General features: G+C 44.2%; 1 long non-coding RNA gene across 3 annotated transcripts in view; it reads left to right on the top strand.

Annotated features, from left to right (window-relative positions):
- Window positions 1-15,388, top strand: part of LOC142311832 (uncharacterized) — a 463,490-nt gene that overhangs the window by 45,518 nt on the left and 402,584 nt on the right. For 2 of the 3 annotated variants that reach the window (XR_012754302.1, XR_012754301.1), the window contains exon 2: window positions 14,157-14,347. This is a non-coding gene — a long non-coding RNA (uncharacterized LOC142311832). Of the gene's footprint in view, window positions 1-13,944; window positions 14,348-15,388 lie in introns of all 3 variants that reach the window. The other variant, XR_012754303.1, reaches the window with a different exon arrangement.

Below are 15,388 nucleotides of genomic sequence, written 5' to 3'. Positions count from 1 at the left end.
GCTTTAAGTGCCGGATTCTCGCTACTGTGCATGCGTGTGACGTCACCAGTGACGCGGCGGACGCTGATTTGCCGTCGATGACGTCATTGGTGACGTGGTGGTCCCTGAGTGGCCGCGACCTGCACCATTTCCATCTGGCTTACGGCACGGCTTAGGCTATAAAGGACCCTGGCCTCGTGAGCGTCATTGTTGCACTAGTGACAGGCTGAGCAGTGCAGCCATAGTGTAATCCAGTGCCAAGCCGAACCTGCAGTAGTTGTGACAGGATTGTGTGCGATTGGAGGTGGTAGGCAGGGTTAAGCGTCCGGTGCCTGTCGCGCCAAGATTTGCGGCGAGACACAGCCAGGGCCAGTTACCCCGCTCCAGACCTACCATTCAGGTAGTGCTGTGGCAGCTCAGTGACTCTAACTGAGCTGCTCCTGCTAACCAGGTGTGCCCCCTACGCACACGGTAACTGTTCTCTAGGCCTACCTGTGCCATAAACAGAAGAGGTCCACTGCTTGGTGGTGTGCTGTGAACACCACAGATTGTATTTTTAATTTTTGTATCCCTCTGAAGTTGTGCCGTTCGGCCGCCTGTCTATCTGTGGCTTTGTCATCTGCCTGGAGGACTTCGGGAGACGATTGAGCTATTATTAGTTTTGCTCTAATCGTCCCCCCGCGTAACAGTATGTTTATGGTTGTTGTCCTGTTGGAAGGTGAACCTACGCCCCATTTTTTCACCAAGATTGCCCTGTATTTATCTCCATTAATTTTCCTATCAACTGTGACCAGTTTCTCTGTCCCTGCTGAATAAAAGCCTCCTCACAATGTGATGCTGCAACCACCATGTGTAATGGTGGAAATGGTGTTTTCAGGGTGATGTTCAGTGTTAAGGCTGCTTTACACCTTACAATTACACATGCGATCTCGTTCAATTTGTTGCCCGTGTCGCACAAACAATTAAATCCCGTCACACGTACTTACCTTCCATACGACCTCGATGTGGGCAGCGAATATCCACTTCCTGGAGTGGGAGGGACGTTCGGCGTCACAGCGACGTCACACGGCAGCCGGCCAATAGAAGCGGAGGGTCGGAGATGAGCGGGACGTAAACATCCCGCCCACCGCCTTCCTTCCGCATTGCCGGCGGGAGCCGCGGGACGCAGGTAAGCTTAGTTCATCGTTCCCGGGGTGTCACACATTGTGATGAACTCTTGGTCTGCAAAGGGCCCATATATCGTTCTTGCACAGGGGTCTTTTCTGTCCATGTCCACCAGGGTATAAGTCTACAGAGGGCTGAATACAAAAGCACATCACAATTTTCAGATTTTTATTTATTTATTTTTAAATCATGTATCATTTCTTTTATACTTCATAAATACTTGATACTGAGTGTGTGTATATCACATAAAATCCTAATACAATACATTTAAGTTTGTGTGTGTAATATGAAAAATTGTGGAAAAGGTCACAGAGTATGTCTACTTTTTCAAGGCCCTGTATTAATATTTCCTTTCATTATAACATGTAAGGCACCCAATGAGCCCTCAGAGCATCTCATGGGCTGAGTGCGGCTGTATAGTTTTCATCTAGCTTTTCTTATCCTGCTGTTAACCATAGGGGCCTTCAGTTTTCAGGACGCAGCTTTTTGCATTCTTCCTAAACACCATATAGTTATTGGCAGCTTTTCAAATATTAGAAATTGATCACATAAACGCTTCCGATCCCACATCCGAATGTCTACATCTGTAACTGTAACTGTTACTGTAACTCTCTATTAATTGGTCTCCCCCTAACTAGACTCTCCCCTCTACAGTCCATCCTTAATGCAGCAGCCAGGGTCACCTATCTGGCCAACCGCTACTCGGATGCCTCTGCTCTGTGCCAGTCACTGCACTGGCTGCCCATATATCACAGGATCCAATTCAAACTGCTTGTTCTCACCCAGAAAGCTCTCCACAGTGCAGCACCCCCCTACATCTCCACCCTCCTCTCTGTCTATCATCCCACCCGTTCTCTACGCTCTGCAAATGACTTTCGACTAACATCCACACTAATTCGAACCTCCCACTCCCGAATCCAAGACTTCTTCCGAGCTGCACCAAACCTCTGGAACGCTCTACCCCAAGAAGTTAGGACAAATCACAACTTACTCAGCTTCAGACGCTCCCTAAAAACGCTTCTTTTTAGGGTGGCCTATCACACTCCCTAGCCAAATTAATTTCACCTAATCCCTCTACAACTTCTCAGAACATAACCCCACGTCAAACTCCATGGCACCCAAATGCATCTCAAGGCTCTGGCCAACTGGTCCAGGAAGCCATCATCTATCCCCCATGAGCTGGCTGGATTGTCATTTTAAATAAACACTTGTACCTTGCCCCTCCCCCCATCTCATTGTAGATTGTAAGCTCTCACGAGCAGGGTTGCCATTTTTCCTTTTAAATATTGTATCTTCTATAATTGTTACTTGTTTGTATATGTTTATGTATATGTATATGAGCCTCCTGAATTGTAAAGCGCTGCGGAATATGTTGGCGCTATAGAAATAAAGATTATTATTATTATTATCTACATCAGAATCAATAACATTGCACAATAATAACATATCCAGGTGTCGGGATCAGTCCGCATCCTGTAGCAGCGCAGCAGGAATCTATCTCATAGATGGAAGCCCTGGGAAGGTGACAGTAGTCCTTTCATCTTGATGAAATTAATTCCCATGAAATAACGTGATCATCTTTGTGAAATTCACCAGTTGCTTAGTAACTTAGGGCACATGTTAATGCGAATGACGTATCTCGTGTTTATAAAGACGGGGACGTTATTTGTGCATCCACTTATCCGATGCTGAGATAGTTAAAGAAGTTTAATTAAAATTAGCTAAGGAAACTGAAGCTCATCTAGGCTCTTAAAGGGGAAGTACCGTCTTCACAAACTATATATATATATATATATATATATATATATATATATAATTTGCCTGCCTACATTATTTTTGTGTTGGAATGATAGGAAATCTATGAAACAATTTTTTCCTCTAAGACAAAAAATTATATACCGGTAGTTCAGAAATTGTGTTATTTTTATTCAAGACCTCTGTTTGCTGTCAGGGAATTAGAATTTATATTTACACATAACATTGTCATTTATTGTCAGTTAGAACTGATTTAAAGGGAACCTGTCAGGTCCAATCTGCACCCAGAACCACAAGCAGTTCTGGGTGCATATTTCTAATCCTTGCCTAACTGTCCCTGTATACACTAGCATAGATAAAGAGATGTTTAGAAAAAGTATTGCTAAAGATCTCATATAGTATGCTAATGAGCGCAGGGAATAGTCGCAAGGGCGATAGTTTCCCCGACTAGTCTGCCTTCTTAGCATTTTAGCACACCCACAGGGCTTGTGGGCTTGCTAACATGCTAAGACGGCGGACTAATGGGGTGATATTGTGTCGCCCAGGGTTATGGGGTACTCGGTCCCGGGCGGTGTATAACTGGGCAATGTCACTTTGGTGGCCGTTGTCCGGTTCTGTGCCCTGGCTGCTTTTGTAAAAGGGGAATATTTACAGGGTATTTTTGAATAATTATTATCACGTGACGCCCCTTGCGGTTTTGCGGCTATGTGAATGGAGCCGCCGCTGCACAGTTCTCACTACTGGGGCTGGTGTTAGTGGCACCCGGGATGTTAGGCCCTCCGCAAGCAGGGCCAGGCCCCAGAGGATAGGTAAGGTAGATAGGTGTTGAAAGAAGGTAGGCCACACAAGGGGTTTTAGGGTAACTGGTTCCATTACTCACAGTAAGCTGGTAACTGGTCACCTGAGGCCAGCTGGTCTAAACCACAGGTCCCCTTAGTCCCAGTGCCGGTTTAGTGACCTGGTGGCTTCTTTGCGCTGCACCTGTCATTGCTTGGTGAGTCCCCGTGGCTTGGAGTGGCTGGGGGTCCCCTTCTGGTTGTCTCTTACAGCAGTCCGTATGACGGTAGCGTGAACCCTGTGGGGTTGGAGTCTCTGGTCCTGTCCCCGGTTCTCCCGTTGCTACTGTGTCCCGAACTTCAAGGTCAGTGAGGTCCTTGATGGTCCCCTCACTGTGAAGATTTTATCAGGTCTGCCTGGAGCGTTTGCCTGACCTAGGATTCTGTACCCCGTTGGTGCTTAGTTCCGGGAGTACTCCACCGGCAACTAACCACCTGGGCCCGCAGGTCACTGTTACACTCTTGACAGTCCTTCCTTTCTCTTTCACTGACACCGACTCACTGACTACTGTTTCTCACTGTCCACTGTCTGCCCCTCCCACCTGGTAGTCTAGTGGACTGGAGTGGCCCTACCTCTAGGCGACCATCCATTGGTCCAACTCTAGCCTGGTACCATTCTATGGGGGAATTGGGGTAAAACAGGGATTATCTGGAGTGTTTGGTTGTTACTGGCACTGATCTTCTGGGTCCCTAGGGGGTAGGCCCTTCATCCTGGTGGGGATGCAGTACTTTGTAGCTCCCTGATGGCTTCAGGGGCGCTACAATGTAATGCCCTCGCAACTAGTCCCTGGCCTCATTATCATATCATAAAGAATCTTTAGAAATACTTTTTCTAAAGATCTCTTTATGTATGTTACTAGATGCTGGGAGAGTTAGGCAGGGATTAGCAATATGCACCCAAAACTGTTTGTGGTTCTAGGTGCTTATTGCACCTACCAGGTTCCCTTTAATGACAAAAATATATAATTGGGGGAGGAAGGTTGAACTAGCCAGACCAAGGTCTTTTTTCAACCTATATAACTATTTAGAGACTGAAATCCAGTATCAAATTAATGGGGTATGTCCATCTCATACTGTACATTCCCTAAAGGGATAATAGATATTTATTTAACCAATGGTACTTGCAGATATCATGAGAATGATGCCCCGCAACGTGCTGTTTCAGTGTAGAGGTGTTTGGAATTCTTAAATGACCGTAAATCCGACCACCTTTTCACTGAGAGCAGCATGTGTCAGTGCCCTGTGTACAAGACAGGTGCTGGTCCAAGTAGGATTCACATCTGCTGCACATCGATGACATAGTTTGTGGACATGCCATAAATGTACCAGATATAGATAGTGGATAACACTTTAATGGTGCGTTCATATGGCCACCGAGGAGTACACAGGCCCTGAGGCAGGAAAGCAGGAAAAAAACAGTTCAGTCAGTTCCCCATGGAGAGCACAGTGTGAGCACAGTGTTAGTTCTGTCTGTGCAGTGGAGTGGAGTGGAGTTCAAGTGCAGACCTGTGTCCAAGTCTCCGCAGTCTAACACCAGGTGTCTGGGTTGGAGCCCAGTCACCTCTGGCAAGGAGGCAGACAGTGGTTGCCGCCTGCAGGAGCCGGGAAGACGGCTAGTGGAACCGTAAGGGACCGGGACAGGGTAGTGGCCCGCCGGAACCGAACCGGGGAGCCAACTGGAAACCGGAGCACCAGGAAGGGTAATCAGACCCAGAACAAGATCCAGAAGCCACTGGACGACGTCGAATTTACTGATTGAGGTCTGGACCTTAGGTCCTTTCCCGTCCCAAGACCCGAAAGACGGCAACAGTCCACCAAGGGGGATAGAAAGCCACTGCACAGGCAGAGAGATCCCACGGGCCAGCGCCTGCTGAAGCATAGGCGGTCAAATTCTACTAAAGAGGTGCAAGAGAAAGGCGGGAACCACCAACCTGAGAAAGGGGCACAGCGCAGCCGGCTGCGGGCACCGACCACCATCCTTCTTGGTTTACCAGAGACTCCGGTGTATCTGTCATAGTGAGTACAACAGTGCCCTCGGACCGCGCACCGCACCACACCATCTTGCCCGCACCTCACAAACCATCGGGCCCCGGGACCATCACCCCCCTGCCCACGAAGGGGTCAACACTAGGCTGCATAACACCGTCCCCGGGAGCCTAGTTAATGGCAGCGGTGGTGTCCACATTCACCACAGCCCGTGGGTGGCGTCACGAATTTTAATCCCTAAGAACACCACGGCCGTGAACCTCCCCACACGTCCCTACACGTAGCGCCAAACCCCTTTCAGAGCGACGCGTGACCCCCGGGTCCGGAGGCGCTCGAGCCACCCACTAAACGAGCCCGGATCCAAGCCGCTCAGCTGCGGCCGAGCACGGGGCGGTACACTTACAATATTAATAAACTCTCATCTTTAGAACTCTATAGATTTCAGCCTTTGTGTAAATGACTGACAGTAGAGATCTTGACAGAAATCAAGCAAAATATATGATCTAATATGTCCTGTCATTTGGTTCAAATCTTGCCAAGTGTCATGGCCGTATCTGGCACTGTTCACACCACAGACTGACACTTCACACTATGGTTTCTCTGGTATGTCTGAGTTTCACAGGCTGGCTCTGGCGTCAACCAGCTGTGTGCTCATTAGTGATCAGGCTGACAGGGGTTAATCTCCCCTAGCCTCCTGGTTACCTCTAGGATCTCTTGTTATGAGAAACCTGTCATAGCTTCTCTGTGCCTTTTTAAGATGGTGGAAACTGACTTACTGTGCCAATTATAGCTTTAAGCGATACCGGTCCATGTGCTGTTGTGATCCAGCTGCTGGTGAGCTACTGAGTGCTGTTTGGTGAGTTGTGGAAATTCTATTGTCATCTGTTTATTCCCCCCCTGCTCTTTATTTCCTCCTACTCACTTATTGTCTAATACTGTACGTCTGTGTGTGATTGCTGTGAGATAGAGTTTTGATTTCCATGTTTGTCTATGTGTGGGTTTTACCACTTCTGTCCGAGCCCTCCCCAGGGAATACTAGGGCTCCTTAGCCTGAGGGCCAGTCTAGGAGCCCGGGTCCCTGGTTATACCCTTATACTTTACTAGGGCTCCTTAGCCTGAAAGCCAGTCTAGGAGCCCAGGTCCCCGATTATACCTTTTATACTTTATAACATATCCAAAATAACATACTTATGTATTATTTTTAAACAGGATTATCTGGAACCAAGAATTTTATAAAACTATGTTATGTCATATGTAGAAGGGAAAGGTTGGTACATATAATCATATAATATATATACAGACCAAAAGTTTGGACACACCTTCTCATTTAAAGAGTTTTCTTTATTTTCAGGACTCTGAAAATTGTAGATTCACATTGAAGGCATCAAAACTATGAATTAAAACATGTGGAATTAAATACTTAAAAAAGTGTGAAACAACTGAAAATATGTCTTATATTCTAGGTTCTTCAAAGTAGCCCCCTTTTGCTTTCATTACTACTTTGCACACTCTTGGCATTCTCTTGATGAGCTTCAAGAGGTAGTCACCGGAAATGGTTTTCCAACAGTCTTGAAGGAGTTCCCAGAGATGCTTAGCACTTGTTGGCCCTTTTGCCTTCACTCTGCGGTCCAGCTCACCCCAAACCATCTCGATTGGGTTCAGGTCTGGTGAAGGTGGAGACCAGGTTATCTGGATGGAATAGAACGCCGCTGCAAGATGCTGGGGTAGGCATGCTGGTTCTGTATGCCTTCAATTTTGAATAAATCCCCAACAGTGTCACCAGCAAAGCCCCCCCACACCATCACACCTCCTCCTCCATGCTTCACGGTGGGAACCAGCCATGTAGAGTCCATCCGTTCACCTTTTCTACAAAGACATGGTGCTTGGATCCAAAGATCTCAAATTTGGACTCATCAGAGCAAAGCACAGATTTCCACTGATCTAATGTCCATTCCTTGTGTTCTTTAGCCTAAACAAGCCTCTTCTGCTTGTTGCCTGTCCTTACCAGTGGTTTCATAGCAACTATTTTACCATGAAGGCCTGCTGCACAAAGTCTCCTCTTAACAGCTGTTCTAGAGATGAAAAGGTGTGTCCAAACTTTTGGTCTGTACTGTAATATAAACTAGCTGTAGTACTCGGCGTTGCCCGGAATAGTAACTGTCTCTCTGTTCGTCTCTCTCTCTGTTTGTCTGTCTCTATGTGTCTGTCTCTGTGTCTGTCTGTCTCTTTCCCTGTCTGTCACTGTATCTCTTTGTCTGTTTCTCTATCTATCTCTCTCTGTCTGTCTGTCTTTCCCTGTCTGTCTCTGTCTGTCTGTGTGTTTGTCTCTGTCTGTCTATCTCTGTGTCTGTCTGTCTCTGTGTCTGTATGTCTCTGTGTTTGTCTCTTTGTGTCTGTCTGTCTCTTTCCATGTCTGTCTGACTATTTCTCTATCTCTCTGTCTGTCTCAGTTTGTCTCTCTCTATCTGTCTCTCTGTCTGTCTGTCTCTGTCTGTCTATCTGTGTGTTTGTCTGTGTCTGTCTATCTCTATCCGTGTCGGTCTCTGTCTGTCTATCTCTCTGTCTGTGTCTGTATCAGTCTCTCTGTCTTTCTCTCTCTATCTCTGTGTCTGTCTGTGTCTGTCTGTCTCTTTGTCTTTTTCCCTGTCTGTCTCTGTGTGTCTGTCTCTCTGTCTGTTTTAGTTTGTCTCTATCTGTTTCTTTGTCTTTCGCTCTGTCTGTCTCTCTGTCTCTTTGCCTGTCTTTCTTTTTCCCTGTCTGTCTCTTTCCCTGACTATCTGTCTGTCTATATCTTTCCCTGTCTCTTTTTTCTCTGTCTGTCTCTTTCCCTGTTTGTCTTTTTAACTGTGTGTCTCTTTCCCTGTCTCTTGTCTGTCTCTGTATGTCTGTATATGTCCCTGTCTGTCTCTCTCTGTCTCTTTACCTATCTGCCTGTTTCTGTCTGTCTGTGCCTATGTCTGTCTGTACCTGTCTGCCTCTGTCTGTCTCTTTCCCTGTCTGTCTCTATATCTTTGTCTCTTTCCCTGTCTGTATCTCTTTGTCTCTCTCTCTCTATTCATCTCTCCATCGACATTATAATGCCTCACACAGAAGCTTCGTATACTAAGAATGTCCTTCATTCCTATAGCAACCAATAACAGCTCCTATTAATGACCTGTAGCTCCCAGCTCCATTGACTTTAATGGAGGCAGGTTTTTTGGAGAGTACCTGTAAAGCGCGGGATTAAATTTTTCCATCAAAACATAGTCTATGACGTTCCCTGAGTCACATGAGGTGTGTGTGTAACATTTCGTGATTGTAAATGTGATGGTGCGGATTCCTTTAGCGGACACACACACACACACACACACACATATACATACAGTTAGGTCCAGAAATATTTGGACAGTGACACAATTTTTGCGAGTTGGGCTCTGCATGCCACCACATTGGATTTGAAATGAAACCTCTACAACAGAATTCAAGTGCAGATTGTAACGTTTAATTTGAAGGCTTGAACAAAAATTTCTGATAGAAATTGTAGGAATTGTACACATTTCTTTACAAACACTCCACATTTTAGGAGGTCAAAAGTAATTGGACAAATAAACCAAACCCAAACAAAATATTTTTATTTTCAATATTTTGTTGCGAATCCTTTGCAGGCAATCACTGCCTTAAGTCTGGAACCCATGGACATCACCAAACGCTGGGTTTCCTCCTTCTTAATGCTTTGCCAGGCCTTTACAGCCGCAGCCTTCAGGTCTTGCTTGTTTGTGGGTCTTTCCGTCTTAAGTCTGGATTTGAGCAAGTGAAATGCATGCTCAATTGGGTTAAGATCTGGTGATTGACTTGGCCATTGCAGAATGTTCCACTTTTTTGCACTCATGAACTCCTGGGTAGCTTTGGCTGTATGCTTGGGGTCATTGTCCATCTGTACTATGAAGCGCCGTCCGATCAACTTTGCGGCATTTGGCTGAATCTGGGCTGAAAGTATATCCCGGTACACTTCAGAATTCATCCGGCTACTCTTGTCTGCTGTTATGTCATCAATAAACACAAGTGACCCAGTGCCATTGAAAGCCATGCATGCCCATGCCATCACGTTGCCTCCACCATGTTTTACAGAGGATGTGGTGTGCCTTGGATCATGTGCCGTTCCCTTTCTTCTCCAAACTTTTTTCTTCCCATCATTCTGGTACAGGTTGATCTTTGTCTCATCTGTCCATAGAATACTTTTCCAGAACTGAGCTGGCTTCATGAGGTGTTTTTCAGCAAATTTAACTCTGGACTGTCTATTTTTGGAATTGATGAATGGTTTGCATCTAGATGTGAACCCTTTGTATTTACTTTCATGGAGTCTTCTCTTTACTGTTGACTTAGAGACAGATACACCTACTTCACTGAGAGTGTTCTGGACTTCAGTTGATGTTATGAACGGGTTCTTCTTCACCAAAGAAAGTATGCGGCGATCATCCACCACTGTTGTCATCCGTGGACGCCCAGGCCTTTTTGAGTTCCCAAGCTCACCAGTCAATTCCTTTTTTCTCAGAATGTACCCGACTGTTGATTTTGCTACTCCAAGCATGTCTGCTATCTCTCTGATGGATTTTTTCTTTTTTTTCAGCCTCAGGATGTTCTGCTTCATCTCAATTGAGAGTTCCTTAGACCGCATGTTGTCTGGTCACAGCAACAGCTTCCAAATGCAAAACCACACACCTGTAATCAACCCCAGACCTTTTAACTACTTCATTGATTACAGGTTAACGAGGGAGACGCCTTCAGAGTTAATTGTAGCCCTTAGAGTCCCTTGTCCAAGTTCTTTTGGTCCCTTGAAAAAGAGGAGGCTATGCATTACAGAGCTATGATTCCTAAACCCTTTCTCCGATTTGGATGTGAAAACTCTCATATTGTAGCTGGGAGTGTGCACTTTCAGCCCATATTATATATATAATTGTATTTCTGAACATGTTTTTGTAAACAGCTAAAATAACGAAACTTGTGTCACTGTCCAAATATTTCTGGACCTAACTGTACATACATACACACACACACACACACACACACACACACAGCTTTATATATCATATATATATATATATATATATATACAGTATATGTATATATATATATATATATATATATATATATATATATTTATATTTAGTAAAACCTTCACTCGCAGGGAGTTGGATCCGATGGCCTTGATGTCCGTTACAACTCTACCATTCTCTGACTCGCTATTTATCTATCTATTTATCTATCAATCTATATTTATATATAATCTATATATATCCCTTGTTGGATAGTTGGAGTTTACACTTAAGCCTTAGCCAGGATGGGAGCAATCTTCTCCAACACTTGGCAATGCACACGCCCCCATTACATCACAGTTTTTAGCCAATGATAGGGTGAAATTAATTTTAGCACAGGCCACTATATAAGCCAACTGCACTTCCTCTTTGGTCTCTTTGCTCTTGCCTCTCTCTTGCATCTCTTTTTTCTTTCGTCTTAGAAACAGATGAAGCATAACCAACACATGGCTGAGTATTGTCCAACCTGTACTTTTTTTTAAAAAAAAAATTTAACTTTTATTAACCTTATTAATAACACAGGAAACCCCGCATTGTACAGAATAATGCACAATGTCAGAACCCAAGCATTGTATCTAGATATTGATAACATATCAAGTCGGTAGACCTAAAATATAGGGAGATACAAAATTCAAGTCTGTATCAACAACGATGAACCTGTAACCGACTACTGTTGAAGGATCAACATACAACCTTTTTATACTATATAACAAGATCACATTAAAGGAGAGAACAAAACCGGGGCCGTAACTCAAGTGTAAGTTGGCAGAGTAGAAGATACTGAGTAAAACATGAGCAAGAAAGAAGAAGAGAGAAAGGAAAGTCAGAGAAAGAAAAAGGTGGGAGGGTTGGGGTCCAAAAGGGTAGGTGAATTTGTCAGGGTGGGAAAGGGGGGGGGCATGTTCCTGACTCTGACATAGTGCAGAGTCAACCTGTCTCCAGCAGTGAAATATAACCATCAGATCCCTTAAACTCTATCCAGTAATACCAGGTCCTAACGAACCGGTCTTGAGAGTTGTGAATTATGGAAGTGAGGTCTTCGAGCAACATCGTTTTGTTTATCCTGGCGAACCACATAGCCATTGTAGCAGGGTTATTTTTTTTCCGACAAGCGAGGTTTGCAAGCTCTGGCTGCCGTGGTTAAGTGTCATAGTAACGAATTCTTGTACTTTTTCGTTGAGATGTCACAATGATGTAAAAGGACAAGTACCGGATCCAAAGCGGTGGTCAAGCTAGTGACTTTATGTATAACTGTTTGTACATTCTCCCAAAACGGGGCTAGGCGCTTGCATGACCAGAAAATGTGCATCAGGCTACCCTTCTCCTCACCACATCTCCAACAGAGCGGGCTCACTTCTGGGAAGATCGAGTGCAATCTAGTAGGAACGCTGTACCATTTGGTGAGTAACTTAAAACTCGCTTCCTGATCACGGGAGGAGATAGAGGATCGATGGATCAGAGAACATATCTTTTCCCATTGGGCCTCAGAAAAACGGATTTGAAGATCGTCCTCCCATTGTGATTGAAATTTGGTTTTAGTGTTCCAAGTGGGTATGTTAGTCAGATTATAAGCCATAGAACGGGTATGTCTAATGAGGCCATGCTTATACATTCCTTCTCAAAAGCTGTCATAGAGTCAGAAAAATGGGATCTAGGAGAAAGGGATTTCAAGAAATGTGTCAATTAGTTAGCTCTCCATACATCGAGGGCACAGGATGTTTGGGAGCTCACAAATTGCTCCTTTATTGGCCAGGCGTTTCCACTACCGAAGTGTAGCACTCTGTGGTAGCCTACTCTCATAATTGACCTGAAAATCCGGTCCTCCACCCCCGGCAGGAAAAGCGGATTTCCCAGTATCGGATACAATGAGGACGATTGGGGGAGTATATGTGATCTAACAAACAATTTATCACAAGATGCTATAGTAGCCCCGATTTGTGGGGTGATCTCTCAGATGACCAACCTGTACTTCACCTATAACCATATAGTGACAGTGTTGGGTAGGCTGTAATTATGTGTGTTTTAGCCAATGTGGGTGGTATATTATTTGGTAGTTGTGGGTTTAATGGTGTATTAGTGAAGGTACTAATTACTGGTGTTTTAATGTATTGTATTTGTGTGTAATTTAGTATGTAAATTTCATATTGATTCATATATGTATTGACATGTGCTATTATATTGTGAATCAAGCATAGTCTTGTTAACAAATAAACTTGTTATATTTTTAATATAACAAAGTGTTGTGAGTGCGCGTCTGTGGAGTACATCACATCAGATAGCTAGGTCACAGTGGTAGTAAAGCAGTAGTAACAGAAAAATACTCTTGGTAATTAATCTTTGTGGACTTTTACAATGGCGAGTCAGCCTATATGGTTACATGTAAAGTACAGGGAGTTGATACTCAGCCATATGTTGGTCATGCTTCATGCTTTGGCATAAACAGGGGCCTGTGCCAAGATTTATTTCCGCCTATCATTTACTGAAAACTGTGATGTGTGTATTGGTGTAACACTTGCCACCGGAAATGGTGAAATGGCGAGCTAAAGTGGATCCACTGGACCACAGGAGGACCCCGGGCCTACCCTTTTTCATGGGAGGGGCATGGGAGGAGGACAGTGGGGAGCGCAGGGATGCCGGGGCACCTATGAGAGCTGGCCGCAGCAGTGAGTGGCGCACGTTTCTGCAGGAGAAGGGAAACATGGAGCGCAGGGATGCCATCGCTACAGCTGGATGTATTTTATTAGATAATTGTGGATTTAATGGTGTATTAGTCAAAGTATTATTTACTGGTGTTTTAATGTATTGTATATGTGTATAATTTAGTATATACATTTCATATTGATTCATGTATGTATTGACATGGGCTATTATATTGTGAATTAAGTGTAGTCTTGTTAGTGAATAAACTTGTTATATTTTATTATTATAACAAAGTGTTGTGAGGCTGCTCGTGTATGGAATACACCAGATAGTATAACAAGGCAGTAGTAATAACAGAGAAAAATACCCTTGGGAATATTTCCTCCTGTATGAAGGAGGGAATGTAATAATAAGTAATTTATTTTATTCATGATGGTAAAGGCGATAGCAGACAATAACCATACTCAATACTCTTTGATTACATCTACAATTATTCTCTACTCTCTTTGCAGAAATCTTCCCCCTTGGGATGGAAAGTATTCCTCATTAGCAGCAATATCTTTATATATCTATCTGTCCATGAACTGGAGAATTGGAAGCTACTTCCAAGTTTCAGCAGGGGGACAAGAACTTTATGCATAATGGAATAATTGTATCGACATTGGCATCATTGTGTCAATCATAAGTTGAGATTGAAATCTGATTTGACGTTTATTGTCACCAGGACCAACTCAAGTCCTCATGTGCCCAGCAGATGACAGAACTTCTGGAATGGCAGCCAGTAAAGTGTTTCATCTCTGACATGATCTTCATTATTGGGAGATAAATATTTATATAAGAGGTACATCTGCCTGCACATGAAACGAAGACATCGTGACAACTTTGGATCTCTGACAACTCTTAATTTTCTAAATAGTAAGTTGTTTTTATTCTTTCTTGCTTTGCCTATATTTCTTCAGATGTACATGGCCAAAAGTAAATATTTGGAATTCGGTAAAGTTGGTGGACAATAAGGTTTAAAGTTCAGTATTTTTGCAAATATTATTAAATTTCTTAGATTCCACATACTGATACAGCACAAACTGGTTTTCAGCTCTGAAAAGGAGCCGTTGTCAGGTTAGCTCTGGACAGGAGCCTTCGTCAGGTTAGCTATGGACAGGAGCCTTTGTCAGGTTAGCTCTGAACAGTAGCCTTCGTCAGGTTAACTATGGACAGGAGCCTTTGTTAGGTTAGCTCTGAACAGTAGCCTTCGTCAGGTTAACTATGGACAGGAGCCTTTGTCAGGTTAGCTCTAGACAGGAACCTTTGTCAGGTTCGCTCTGGACAGGAGCCTTCGTCAGGTTAGCTTTGGACAGTAGGCTTCGTCAGGTTCGCTCTGAACAGGAGACTTTCTCAGGTTCGCTCTGGACAGGAGCCTTCGTCAGGTTAGCGCTGGACAGGAGCCTTCGTCGGGTTAGCTCTGGACAGGAGCCTTCGTCAGGTTAGCGCTGGACAGGAGACTTCGTCAGGTTCGCTCTGGACAGGAGCCTTTGTCAGGTTCGCTCTGGACAGGAGCCTTTGTCGGGTTAGCTCTAGACAGGAGCTTTCTTCAGGTTAGCTCTGGACAGGAGCCTTTGTCAGGTTAGCTCTGGACAGGAGTCTTTGTCAGGTTAGCTCTGGACAGGAACCTTTGTCAGGGTAGCTCTAGACAGGAGTCTTCGTCAGGTCATCGAAGGCTCCTGTCCAGAGCTAACCTGACAAAGGCTTCTGTCTTGAGCTAAAAACTGGTTTGTGATCTATCAGTCTGTGAAATCTAGTAAAGGTAATAATATTTGCAAAAATATTGAACTTCTTCAGCATCTTGCGATTTTTCGTTTTTCATTTATTCATCCCATTCTTCCAAGAGCCATAACATTTTTATTTTCCTGTTTGTATAGCCATATGAGGGCATATTTTTTTTTGGAACGAGTTGTACTT

This window comes from Anomaloglossus baeobatrachus, chromosome 5 (assembly GCF_048569485.1).
Source record: "Anomaloglossus baeobatrachus isolate aAnoBae1 chromosome 5, aAnoBae1.hap1, whole genome shotgun sequence".
Lineage (NCBI taxonomy): Eukaryota > Metazoa > Chordata > Amphibia > Anura > Aromobatidae > Anomaloglossus > Anomaloglossus baeobatrachus.
Note: the sequence above shows the minus strand (reverse complement) of the source record. Positions and strands in the feature narration are given on the sequence as shown.